At 36.9% G+C, this 12,869-nt stretch overlaps 1 pseudogene; it reads left to right on the top strand.

Moving 5' to 3' along the window:
- Positions 1-917: 917 nt before the first annotated feature.
- LOC100730095 (olfactory receptor 10D1B-like) lies at positions 918-1,838 on the top strand (annotated as a pseudogene).
- Positions 1,839-12,869: the final 11,031 nt, after the last annotated feature.

Here is a 12,869-nt window from a genome sequence, read left to right on the forward strand (position 1 = left end):
TGAGATTTTGCCCTTCCAGGGCAATATGACACTTAGGTATATTTCAAGTTTTTGTTTAATGCTCTGAGTCTTTCACTGGAAATGTATTTGTAGCTTGGAGTAAGATTTGCTTATGTTCTCTTCCTCAGTACCTTTTTCTAAAGAACTGTATACCCCACCAACAAACACACACACACACACACACACACACACACACACACACACACACACATGCACACACATGCTATCCTTCAGAAATCTACTATCCACTCACTAAAGTTTCTCTACAAGTTTTGACTTTTTGCACTATTGGTATGTTGCTCCCAAAATGATAGTACTTCTTGGGGTACAACTGAGCATGAAGAAATGGAGAAACAGAAGAAAAGAAAGGAGAAGAGGAAAACTGAGATACACAGAGAGATGAAGTAACAGGTATTCCTTCACATATTTTGCTCTCAGAAGGTCTTTTGTCAGGTTCTCTTGTCAAAAGATGAGTAAATTATTATATTTCCATTATTTCTCATAACCACCACACAAAATTCTGTACTTTTAGCCCTACTTTATCTAAAAGAGGAAAGATAGGAAACAACACAAACTCACATTTGCTCAGGTATCTTTTCCAGATTTTATTTCCTTTCCCAGTTTGTCTCTTTCTGATTACTGCTCAGAGTTCTTTAGAATGTAATTTTTATTATCTGAAGTTGCTATGCAATTAGTGAAAATACAAACTACAGTGATTTTAGTCCAAAGGAACCAGAACAAAAAGTAAATCACATGTTGATCTTGGGTTTTTATGTAGATATCTTCCAACATCAGAACATCATGATTGTGGATTGATAAAAATAAAACCAAAACCTCTATCAGGGAGCCTCTTCATGTGAGAGAGGGATGTACACTTTGGAGTCAGATGGTGCACTGTGAAGCGCATTTTAGGGAGGATGAGGAATCTCTCAGCGGTGACTTGAGTTCATCCTGCTGGGCATCCTGCACACAGAGGGTCGGCAGACCATCCTCCTTGCCTTGTTTCTGTACTTCTACATTTTCACCCTGCTCATTCTACTGGTCATCATCTCCTCCCCTCAGCTCCACACTCCCATGAACTTTTTTCTGTGCAATTATCAGTATGTGACATTTTTTTCCCTTCTGTGAGTTCCCCCAAGATACTGTTATACCTTGCAGGGAACAGTTGAGCCATCTCCTATGCAGGATGTGCATCCCAGCTCTTCTTCTACCACTTCCTGGGCTGCACCAAGTGCTTCCTGTACACAGTGATGGCCTATGACCACTTCATTGCCATCTGTCACCCTCCAAGCTATATGATAATCATGAGCCACAAAGTTTGTGCCATCTTGGCCTCAGGGACCTCATTCTTTGGCTGCATTCAGGCCACTTTTCTCACCACTCTCACCTTCCAGTTGCCCTACTGTGGCCCCAGTGAGGTGCAGTATTACTTCTGTGATATTGCAGTGATACTGAAGCTGGCTTGTGCAGTCACCTTGGCCTTGGAGATGGTGGGATTCATAAGTGTTGGCCTCATGTTCCTCAGCTGCTTCCTTCTCATCCTGACCTCCTACAGCTGCATTGTCTGCTCCATTCTGAAGATCCACTCTGCAGAAGGCCAATGTCGTGCCTTCTCCACTTGCAGTGCCCACCTCATGGCCATCCTGCTTTCCTTTATGCCAGTGGTCTTCATCTATCTGCAGCCAACTCCAAACCCTTGGCTTAATGCAACTGCGCAGGTCCTGAACAATCTGGTCACTTCCATGCTGAATCCTGTGATCTACAGCTTGACAAGTAGGGAAGTAAAATCTTCCCTGAGGAAGGTGATTCAGCAAGTGGCTTTCCTTCCTGAGAAGTGATGGAGGATCATTAACTAAGATTTTAATGACATGAAATCATTACAGGTCAGATCAAAAACCATTGTCATGGTATGTCATCCATCAGCAAACTTTCCAGGTTCCTCAAAAGTTTTGCTCAGTTTCTCTTTGCATCATTGAATACCCAAGATTGAAAAAGGGTCTTGAACCTGGATGGTACTATTATGCCTCCCATTCTTTAAGGAGCTCAAGTGGCAGCAGGCTTAGATGCTGAGTGTCCTAAGTCTGAAGCATTGTGGTAAGAAGATTTAGACTCAGTATGGGGTGAGGCTAGGAGTTTGTCTTTATCTCCTGGAGCTCTCTGATTATGATGGTTTCTAAAGGGGTAGCCCATGCCGGGGAAATTAATCCAGTGTCTGACATGGCATTTAAGCAGGGATTCAGCTGGAATGGTTGGCACACCCCAAAATGGGCCTCTGGGTTGGAAGACCTTGGCAACCTTGCAGAGAATCCCTGGGTTAATCTTTGCATGTGAATCTTACAGGGAAACTGCTGGATCGGTCTGAGGCCCCCTCAGCCCCAGAGTGTGCTCTAGTATTTGTGAGTTCCCCTTCCACCTCTAGGAGGGTTTACACCCTTCTTTGAATCTGTGTGAACTTTAGGGCAGACATCACCAACAAAACACGGAGAACTAATACCAAGCTGGTTTTCAAACACATTTTTTGGCATCTATCATTTCTTTCCCTTGAAAATATTCTCTGGGGAATTAAAATTCCATGCAATTTAGAAATTTTAAGTAAGGAAGCTGAAGTAGCCAATAGAGAGATCATTTGAAAAAAGAAAGGTTTACTGTATTCTCAGAACACTCACCATGTTCCAACCTGGCTGTCATATATCAGAGAGGAGACAAAGCATTGTGAGCATTCCAGCGGCCAAAGATGAATTTCAAAATGAGCAAAAGAAATACGTGTTCAAAGACACAAACTAGCAATGTCTTTGTTATAGTTATTTTAGTATTGGGAATCGAACTCAGGACCTTGTGCTTGCTAGCCAGGCACTGTACCACTGAGCTATATCCCCAGCCCTCAGTAATATTGGGCTAATATAAAACAACTGTGAGGCTCAGAAAAAAACATAAAATTTGGCCACAACATTAAGCATAATGTGAGACAGGAGGAAAGTTCATGCATTGCTGATGGGAATGTAAAACCATATCCAGTAGATTCACATTGGAAGCTTTATTTTGTTTTCAATAAAGCAATACATGTGCCTGGATTTTGCTCAACAACTTCACTCCTTGGTTTTTCTCACAGGAGAAATTAAAACATATTCACAGAGCAATAACACAAAAATGTTTACAATAGCTTATGTAGAATAGCTGAAGAGTGTTAGTTGAATTGTATATAAATCATTTGGTGAATGCATAAAAAATGATATATCCTGTCATAACATCTTATCAAATAATGAAAAGTGAATTAATGGTTCATACAGAAAAGTAGATGCATCTCACACAAATTATGCTGAGCTTATGAATCTGAGCCCAAAGTAACATGTGTAGGTATATACATTTGCATTGAAAGGCTGAAAGGACAAAGCTAATGTAATGTGAAAAATCAAAAGAGGTGATTTGGGGTTTGAGAACTGATTGAAAATTTCTGAGGGAAACTTCTTGGGAAATGTAAACACCTGTACTGTAATAGGGTTGTGATTTATATTTGTACCAATATCTGGGAAGCCAAATATTTATGTATTTTGTCATATGTAAAGTTTATTTTAAAAATACTACATTGCAGAAGTAATGAAATGGAAAGCTGTGGCATGTGTGATGGTGGAGATGAAACAAGAATGCCAGCATGCTCAGTACTATGGTAATCACTTCTCAGTGACGCTAACCTGGGAAGGTACATAACTCTTCCCAAAGTGATAGATTGAGATTAGATTTTTGCCCCACTTTGCCCCATTTTCCAACCTAATTAATTTTACATACTTGGCTTCAGATTCAGCTTCCACAGAGAAAGAATGAGTCATGCAGTTTGCATTATGCAAAATCCTGTAACAAGTTTCTTCTTTTAAATTAATGTATTAGTCTGCAGAATATGAATCAATCTCTCACTTAGCTTAACTATATTAGAAAGTGGATAATTTTGTTGTTATGTTTTTAAAGCTGACATTCTGCTGTACACATTGATGTGTTGTGCTATGCTATCGCAAAATCCACTACATAAGTACACTTCCTATTCATACAGACAAAAGATTTTCAGTGTCACAGAGCTGAGAACACGTTCTACAGTATGATTAGCTCTTAAGATTTGAATGCCATCTTATAAAGTATTTTGGAGCAACCTTCCAGACCTTCTGATGAACTATGCATACTGTATTACAAAATTTTGTTGAAATTATCTCTGTAGAAGATTTGGAAATTAAAACTATTTTTTGTGCTGGAACCATGTTTTCAATACATGTTTCTGAAGTACATGTTTTGAGAAGTTTTTGTTTATTTGTTTCGTTATTGAGGATTGAACTCACCACCTTACACTTGTCAGGCAGACATTTGTGCCACTGAGATAAATTCCCACCCCACTCTATGTCCTTTTGATAATTCTTAGATTTATTCATTAAAGAAAATTTCAAAACAGATGCTGAGAAAATATTTGTGAAAGTGAGTGAAATACAGATTGAGTTTGCTTTTTGAAAGACTTTTATATTATATTATACTTTCCAATAGATTTTTAACTTTTATATTTTAACTTTTATATTTCAAAATTTTAAATTATGTTCATTGTACTTGTGTATAAAACATAAAATTATATATATATATATATGTATATATATATATATATATATATATATATATATATATATCGTGTGTGTGTGTGTGTGTGTGATAGTGGAGTACCATATGATGTTTTAATAAATGCATACATTGCATTATGGTTAAATCAGGCTAAACATATCTATTTCTTTAATCTGATACTTCTTTCTAGAGAAAACTTTTAAGTACTCTCTTCTGTTTTTTTGAGATATACAGTGAAGCTGTAATTAAAGACCCTGATAAATATCACTCTATTCTGAACTTGCATGAAAAGTTGAGGTAAGAAAATCAAAGTAACAATGCTTAACTTCCAAATACTGTTAAGTCTATGGCCACCTGTATTCTATGTGTGGCTTACTTTACTGACGTAATGCCTATAATTCTGATCTTTTTTGTTATATGTAGCAACAAACTTTTCCTTTGTGTTATGAAGTAATGTTACATGTATAAGTGCTATAGTTTAATAATTCATTATATGATACGCATTTCACTGAATTGTTTTAAAATAGTTATTCTAAATAAAGCTGTATTAGAAATTGTACTATATTTTTATTTCCACAATATTTGAAAGGTTTTACCCTCCTAGAGAGATGCTATTGTTCTCCATTTGTGTGTGTGTGTGTGTGTATGTGTGTGTGTGTGTGTGTGTGTATGTGTGTGTATGCAGGCATGTGTGAAAATAATTTTCTTGTAGCTTGTGGGTTGCAATTTCTTTCCTGTTAAAATGATGCCACTTTAGCTGGGCATGGTAGCTCATGCCTGTAATTCTAGCATCAGGGAGGCTGAGGCAGGTGGATAGTTGGGAGTTGAAGATCAGCCTATGCTACAAAGTGAGCTCAAGGCCAGCCTGAACTGCATAGTGAGACTCTGTCTCAAAAAAGACCAAAAAAATGATGACATTTGGTAATCATAAGTTTTGTACTGAATATAATGGTATTTATCATTTTTCTTGATGTTTTATTTCAGTAATGTTTGTATTTCTATGAATCACAAAGATATTCTCTTACAGTTTCTTCTGTAACTGATCTCCACTTAGTGTGTATCTTAGTCATGTTCCTTCTCATTGGTACTAAATATGTAACATCCTCAGAGTAAATGATAATAGATTTATTTGGGCTCATGGGTGTAGTGCCTGATCAGTTGACTCCCATACAGAAACAAAATGATGAAGGGCCTTCTGCAGAGAAAACCCGCACATGTCATGGTGACCAGGAAACAGAAAGAGAAGGGAAGACAAAAGGAAAGAGGTATATCATTCTGTGTAACATGCCCAATGAATCACCTGTTCTGACTAGAATCGGTGCACCTCCCTCCAAAGCAAGTGGGATCCCAATCATTCATTTACATTCCTGAGACCACACTTAATGAGTGCATCTGGTCTTTGGAGGATACTCTCAATATAAGTCATAATATTCTGATCCTTGAAAATATTCATTTGTACATCTATATGCCAAATACACTTAGCCTATCTCTAAGAATTACCAACATTTTAGCAGTTATAACGTTGCTGAGAAGTCCAACTCCCAAATCTCCTCTAAGTACAAAGGAAAACACAGCTGTGAGCCTCTGTGAAAAGTAGAAAAAAGAGAAACACTGGTCACATGAATGACCTAGGTTAAGCATCCCATCTCCAGCATTGAGAACAGGATAGAAAGGAATGGAACCAGAAAGACTAAAACCTAGCAGGGCCAAGATTTTATCCTGTAGCTCCAAGTTAAGGCCCAGTGGTAATTTGTGGTGAGAAGTGCACCCAAGTGCTTTGGTTGTCCTCCCCTCTACTATTGGCTTCAGTTCTTGTGGCTTCCTCTCAGTTGCTGTGCTCACTGCCTGCAGCTTCTGTCACCAGACTTTCCACATTGCTGGCTTCTCGAGATTCAGGAGTCCCTGTGACTTGCAGTTTCACTCTCAAAACTTCACACACTCATCTCATTTCTTCTGCAATATGATTGAAAGTCTCCCTGACCTCATAACTTTTGGATTCTGTATGTCTATAAAACAATACCACATGGATGATTGAGTAGTAAACAGGCTCCTTTGCATCAGGAATGAAGAGATCTCTGGGGATCTGGATGGTTGAGCATAAGACCTAGGTAGCTAATGCACTAGGCATCTCTTCACCAGCATTACACATGGGTTCTCTTCTTAAAGAAAAGTATTTCACTTTTTCACCTCTTAGCCAATGTAAGTGAGGTACTGCTGAGTCCTGAGATGCCTACAAGCATATTATGTAAAGTACTTGGTTTCTTTCAGCCCCAGTCTTTCCAGCAAAAATGCTTTCCTCAGCTAGATGTTTACAGGTCCCAATTTTACAAATGCCAATTTTATAGCTCCCAACTTAAAAGTTACTTTTCTAACTCCTGGCTAGGTTTTTCAAGTTATTCAGCTGTCCTCTTTGATCCTGGTTTTCTTGGCACATTTAGTTAATACATGGGTACCGGAAGCACCCATGGCATAACTTTAACATTGGGATGCCTTAAATTTACTCTGTGAGATTAATTAGTCCATCATTCTTAACCTCAGACTCTTGCACAGCCCCAGACAGTGAGCAAAATGTAGACAAATTTTCTGCTACATTTTAATACACCTTGCTTAAAGTCCACCTGCCATCAAGCCTTTGTTTCAACCTGAAACCTCCAGAGATTGGTCTTTACTGTCTGAACTTCTAACCATTCTTTTTTGAGCCCTGAGCAGAAAGCTCATTGACCATGGCTTATAGCATTCTAGGGCTTCTCTAGACAGCATCTCCATACTTTTCCATACCACTCATACAAACCAGTTTCAAAGCTTCTATACCACACGGTGAGTACTGTCATAGCAACTAGCCCTCTTCTGGTATTAAAATCTGTGTAATTGAGGTTCACTTAAGGAAGAGGAAAGAATGCAAAATTTTCTATAATTATGCAAGGGATTGATATAGTAGGTTTACAAGATCAAAGCAGGAAAAATCCCAGTGGTTTTCTGAGCATTCATGGGAGAAAGAATCCAAAATGACCATCTGCACACTGCAGTATTGGAGGGTCCATTAGCAGTTTACGGTCAAAGACCTGGAAACTCACCATAGTCACAGGTGAGTGTCAGTCTCAGAAGGCTGAAAAGTCTGGACTGAGAGACTGAAGAATCTACAGCCAGAAAGCTAAAGCGTCTCCAAAATGATCAACATCTAGAAGCAATGGCAAAGGCCCGAGCTCTTCCAACAAAAACAAAGAATAAGACTTCCTCTTTTTTTTCTCTTTTTATTCTACCCACTTACTTTATTCTTTTTATTCTAAACTTACCTATTGATTCCACCCACTTCCAGGTGAGTCTTTCCTCCTCAGTCTGTAGCCTATATATCAATCACTCACAGATTTACCCAAAGCTTTCCTAATCTGCTAGGTAGTTCTTACTCAAGTCAAGGTGATACACAGCAATGACTAGAGTGTGTAAATTTTATGGGGTATGTAAACAGATTCCAGCTTTACATCTTGATGTTTATTCATTTAATCAGCACCAATTTGTTGAAAAGATTTTCTTGTTCTCATTGAATCCATTGGTGCCTATGTCAAAAATTACTCTTGTCAACACCTCTGTCTACTTGTACACATTTCATTATGTTTAACTGACAGATTTTTTTGCCTTATTGGAGTAAAATACTGTCATAAACATGGCAGTAAGTAATAAATTAAGGTCATCTAAATTTTCCAAGTTTTCCTTTTTGAAATTGTCTTACCTATTCTAGACACTTTTGTTTATCCATAAACTTTAGGATCAGCTTGCTAGAAAAATAGCAAAGTTTCAGGGAAATATTTCATTGAATTTTCAAGCCCACAGATGTTACGTCTTAAAAAAGTGAGTTTTACACTGTGAGCATGGCATATTCTTTTTCACTTATATGTTTAGTTTTTCTCAGTGATGTGCTATATGTTTTAGTGAAAGAATTTCTGTAAACATTTTTAAAATTTGAGTTCTCTTATTGTATTGATGCTATTATGTTGAAATTTAGTTTTTCCCCATTATTTGTAGAAAATATTTAGGAAATTAGTTTATATTCATATTGATTTTTATACTCAGTGATTCATGAACACATTCATTAGCTTAAATAACTTTTGGAGAGAGGTACTTTAGTTTGGGATAGACATTTATGACAGTTGGAAAAAGACAATTTTTCCCTTTATTTTCTGGTACATATTTCTGTGGTTTTTTCTTTTTGTTTCATTAGACATGAATCCCAGTACATTACTTAATGAGTTGAAACAATAATAACCCTTTTATTGTTCTTGATTTTCATGAAAATATACTCAGTGTTTCCACTGAGTATAATGCTAGGACTTGGTTTTTTAATGTAATCCTTTTCAAAAAATGTATATGCTTGTCATATATTTTGATCATTTCATGAATATCATTTTTTAATATTGCTGGATTCAGTTTGCTTAGTTTATTAAAGGTTTTCATATTTACATTTTTACTATACTTTTCATTGCAATAACCTTGTCTAGTTCTGAATCTGGTAATACATTCTCACAAATTGAAGTGGCAGAAGTTCCTTATGATTTCCTTAAATGGTTAGCTTAAGACTTGGTATCATTGTTTCTTTAAAATTATGAGAAAATGAGCAAACATAAATATGGGGAGAATATTTATTTGAAAGGTTTGTATTTATAAATACAAATTATAAGGTTAAGGCTACAAAACTCTTCTACACATTACTGTATATAAATAATACACAGTTTTAGCACGAAAATTGCAGCTACATTGGCAACAGCCACCAGCCACTTGTAGCTTGAGAGCCTGGGCTGGGAATTCGGCAAATCAAAGATGAGGCCAATTTTCTTAAACTCCCAGTTAGGCCCACATCAGCTTAACACGAGAATAATCTAAAGGATCCCTTATTTTGATTGTGAATCATAGATCAGATCTGCTATAATCTGAGAAAATAGAACAAATCAGAAATACTTGCCTGTCTCCACTATGGCTCTACAGGGATCTGACATGATCTGACCCAAAGTGATCATAAAGTCTATGTTTATGCATATGCGTATCACGTGAAAAGGGGAGAAATGATCATTTTCAAGGAAAAATACCCCAGGGATTAATGAAAATGTAGCAAACATGAACTTTCTTTCTCCCATGGTGCTTGGATGACAAATTACTAAGGGAAACATCTACTCATAATCATTTCAGGTCCAGAGAGATTCAAATGAACATTTCCTTTAACAAGAGAAATTCAGGATCTGTGGGATTACTTTCCTTACTCTGCTTGGCTGGATCTTAAACTGGCATTTTTCAGTACTCCTTACTTTCTTGTGCAGACTCGACTCCACTATTTATAGGATCTTCGAAACACAGGGCTGATAATATTCAGTAATAAGTTTATCTGGGAATTGTGCATACTCACATATATCTAATAATGGAACTAAAGTTAATATTTCATTTGAGACCAGCAGCATTTTCCCTGGTGATGATATTACGGTAAGTCACTTAGTTCTACCACGCTTTGATAACGTATTGTAATTAAAATTATAATTTGGAAACTCATCCAAAAATCTTATTATCTTTGTGAATAGAGCTATTGTTTTGTACAGGACAGACATCATTGATCAGAGGACACTCTCTGCTCCACAGCAGAGTGCAGTGCATGGAGTCTGTTTCTTTCCCTTACTCTGCATCTGTCCTGATCTCTACCTCTCAATTCTCTTGCCTGTTTTCAGTCTCCTCATCATGAGGCCCCTCATTTGTATTGAACTTTGAAATTCACAGAATATAATCAGATGCATAAAATAACTCTCACAATCACAATGCTTAGTCAGGTCATAAATTCCTCTCACTAAAAAAGACACTGAAATTAACCTGTTTATCCAATCTCTCTTAGTAAGAAATGTTTAAACCTATAAATAAAAACCCAAGTTCCTGTCTTCTAGCCAGCTGATAAACTACTATATTCAGGGTATAAAATGATGTCCTTCCCTACTTTATGTTTTTGCAAAAGTGAATTTGGAGGAGTCCCTAAACTTAGCCCTAAGAATAAAAGGAAAATACTACTGGCATTGTCTCTGACTTACTAATTTCAGATAATTTTTCTGCCTGTTCCTCTCTCCTCTGTTTATAATTCCAGTATGAATTTCTACAGCATTCATTAGGTCAGATGGTCCCAACAAAAATCCTACTTCTGCAAACATCAATACTCTTCTGAGATCCCCTCATTCAGGTGGCTTTTTGTATTAATAAATGACCAAGAATCTTTGTTTCTAATATCTTGACAAGCAACAAAAATCAGATCATATTAACTGCATAATCCACCCAGAATGCATATTTAATGTTTATAAGAAATGTATCAAGCTGGAACTGGGGTATTTATCTCAAAACTGATCTTAATTTAGAGTACTCATTACTTGAACACTTCTAAGAAAAGATACAATTGTGAAGAAGTTTAAGGCAAAGCAAATAATTTAAGTAAAATAAAATATGAGGCAATCTATTGTATTTTTGATTGTTAATACTGGAGCAGTATAAAATATTAAAAGTCAATAAGTATTCACAAATCACTTTGGTGGTAGAAGCTGAAGGAAGATAAAAGAAAACAGAGATATTTGGAATCTCCACCAGGTCCCAGATACGGTGCTAGGTGCTTCTGATTCATCAGGTTACATTTTTCATTGGACAATCACTACAGATACACAGCAATGGGAAATGATTTAAGAAGGCAAAGAAATAAAAGGGAACAGAAAAAAGAAAACTGAATGGGTTCTAAAATTTCCTATTGTCCAGTACAATATCTGGTAAAAAAAATAACAATGCCAGATGGCAATGCAAAAATGTTATTGACTTTTTGTGTGTCTGTCACTGTTGTGAAGTCTTTCCATATAGCATACTTTGAAAATCTCATCTGATTTCCTTCTTTAAAATATTATGTGTGCTCTGATGACTCAAATAATTATGTCTTAGCTAGAACTTTTACCTAAATCCCTGACTCTGCATCCTATTTCCCACTCAACATATCTGCTGGCCATAAAACAGACATGAGACTTACTATATGCAAACAGAAAAAATACTCCCAATCCTGGTCATTTACCATCACCATTGACCTGTCTGATACCACCTTCCTTGGTACCAAAAATGTTCCGCTTCTCAGGTACCACATTCAGCAGGTGCCATCCATACAAAGTTTTTCTGACTTCATTTTGTCACTTCTCTCATTACCAGTCCAGATTGTGCATTTCTTTTAACTGAATTATATTCTGTCCATGTGATTCTCTAAATGCATTTCTGCTTGACTTCTTAACGAATATTCCTGATATTATAACCAGATCTTAAGGGATCCTTTTAAAAATATGAGTCAGAGCACATAATGCTCTACATACTTCAGACTGTCCAGGTGTGTCCCATCACACCTCGAATAAAAGTTCTAACCAACATTGTCTATTAGAATCTAAATTCTCCTAAAGCACCTCCTCCTACTACTATCATTTTCTTTCTTTCTGTTCCTAGCTTTCCCTCAAACATGCCAACCTAACACTCCTTTCTCTCTCTCTCTCTCTCTCTCTCTCTCTCTCTCTCTCTCTCTCTCTCTCTCTCCCTTAAACTTTGTTACTCCATCTTTTGAAATGATCTTTCCACCAGACACTCTACTGATGCCTCTTTCACTACAGTCTGTACTCAGCTCCAGGACCTTCCCTCAACTCCCTGCCTAATCACAGAACTCTGCCCCTTGCATTGCTTCATTTCTTGCAAAATAGTTCTCACTGCTTGACTCCAAATTCTCTATGTCTTTGTTTATTAGGATTCTCCACTAGAATGCCATGATTAAGAGTGTAGGAATTTTTTTCTCATAATGAACCTTCAGAACCCAAAAAATTCTCAGTAGAGTCCTGGAGAATAAAAGACAGCATCACGCTGTAAAAGCTACATATGATAGAAGCTGTTTTCTTTTATTTGTGAACAAACTGTAACTCATACAAGAGGGGAACCCTCTTCAACATATTGCAATTGTTATGTGATCATGCCTGAAAATCCATGTGGTTCCATTTCCCTTTCAAACACTGACATCTTTAACACCCCCCGATAACTAAAGTACACATGTGATACAAGAAATTGTAAGATATATATTACTAAAATTTAAAAATGGCTTTAGAGGATAGAAGTCAAAAGGAAAATAAATTAGATGAAATCAGATAAATTGTAAGCTGAGCAAATCTTTGGGAACAGCCGCAGAGCCTGGTGCATCACATTCATGCAGGCACAGGCTTGTTTTCTTAGTGGAAGCACTGTCTGCTCGCTTGCTTCAT

This window comes from Cavia porcellus, unplaced genomic scaffold (assembly GCF_034190915.1).
Source record: "Cavia porcellus strain 051 isolate PalLab524CR breed Dunkin Hartley unplaced genomic scaffold, mCavPor4.1 scaffold_9, whole genome shotgun sequence".
Lineage (NCBI taxonomy): Eukaryota > Metazoa > Chordata > Mammalia > Rodentia > Caviidae > Cavia > Cavia porcellus.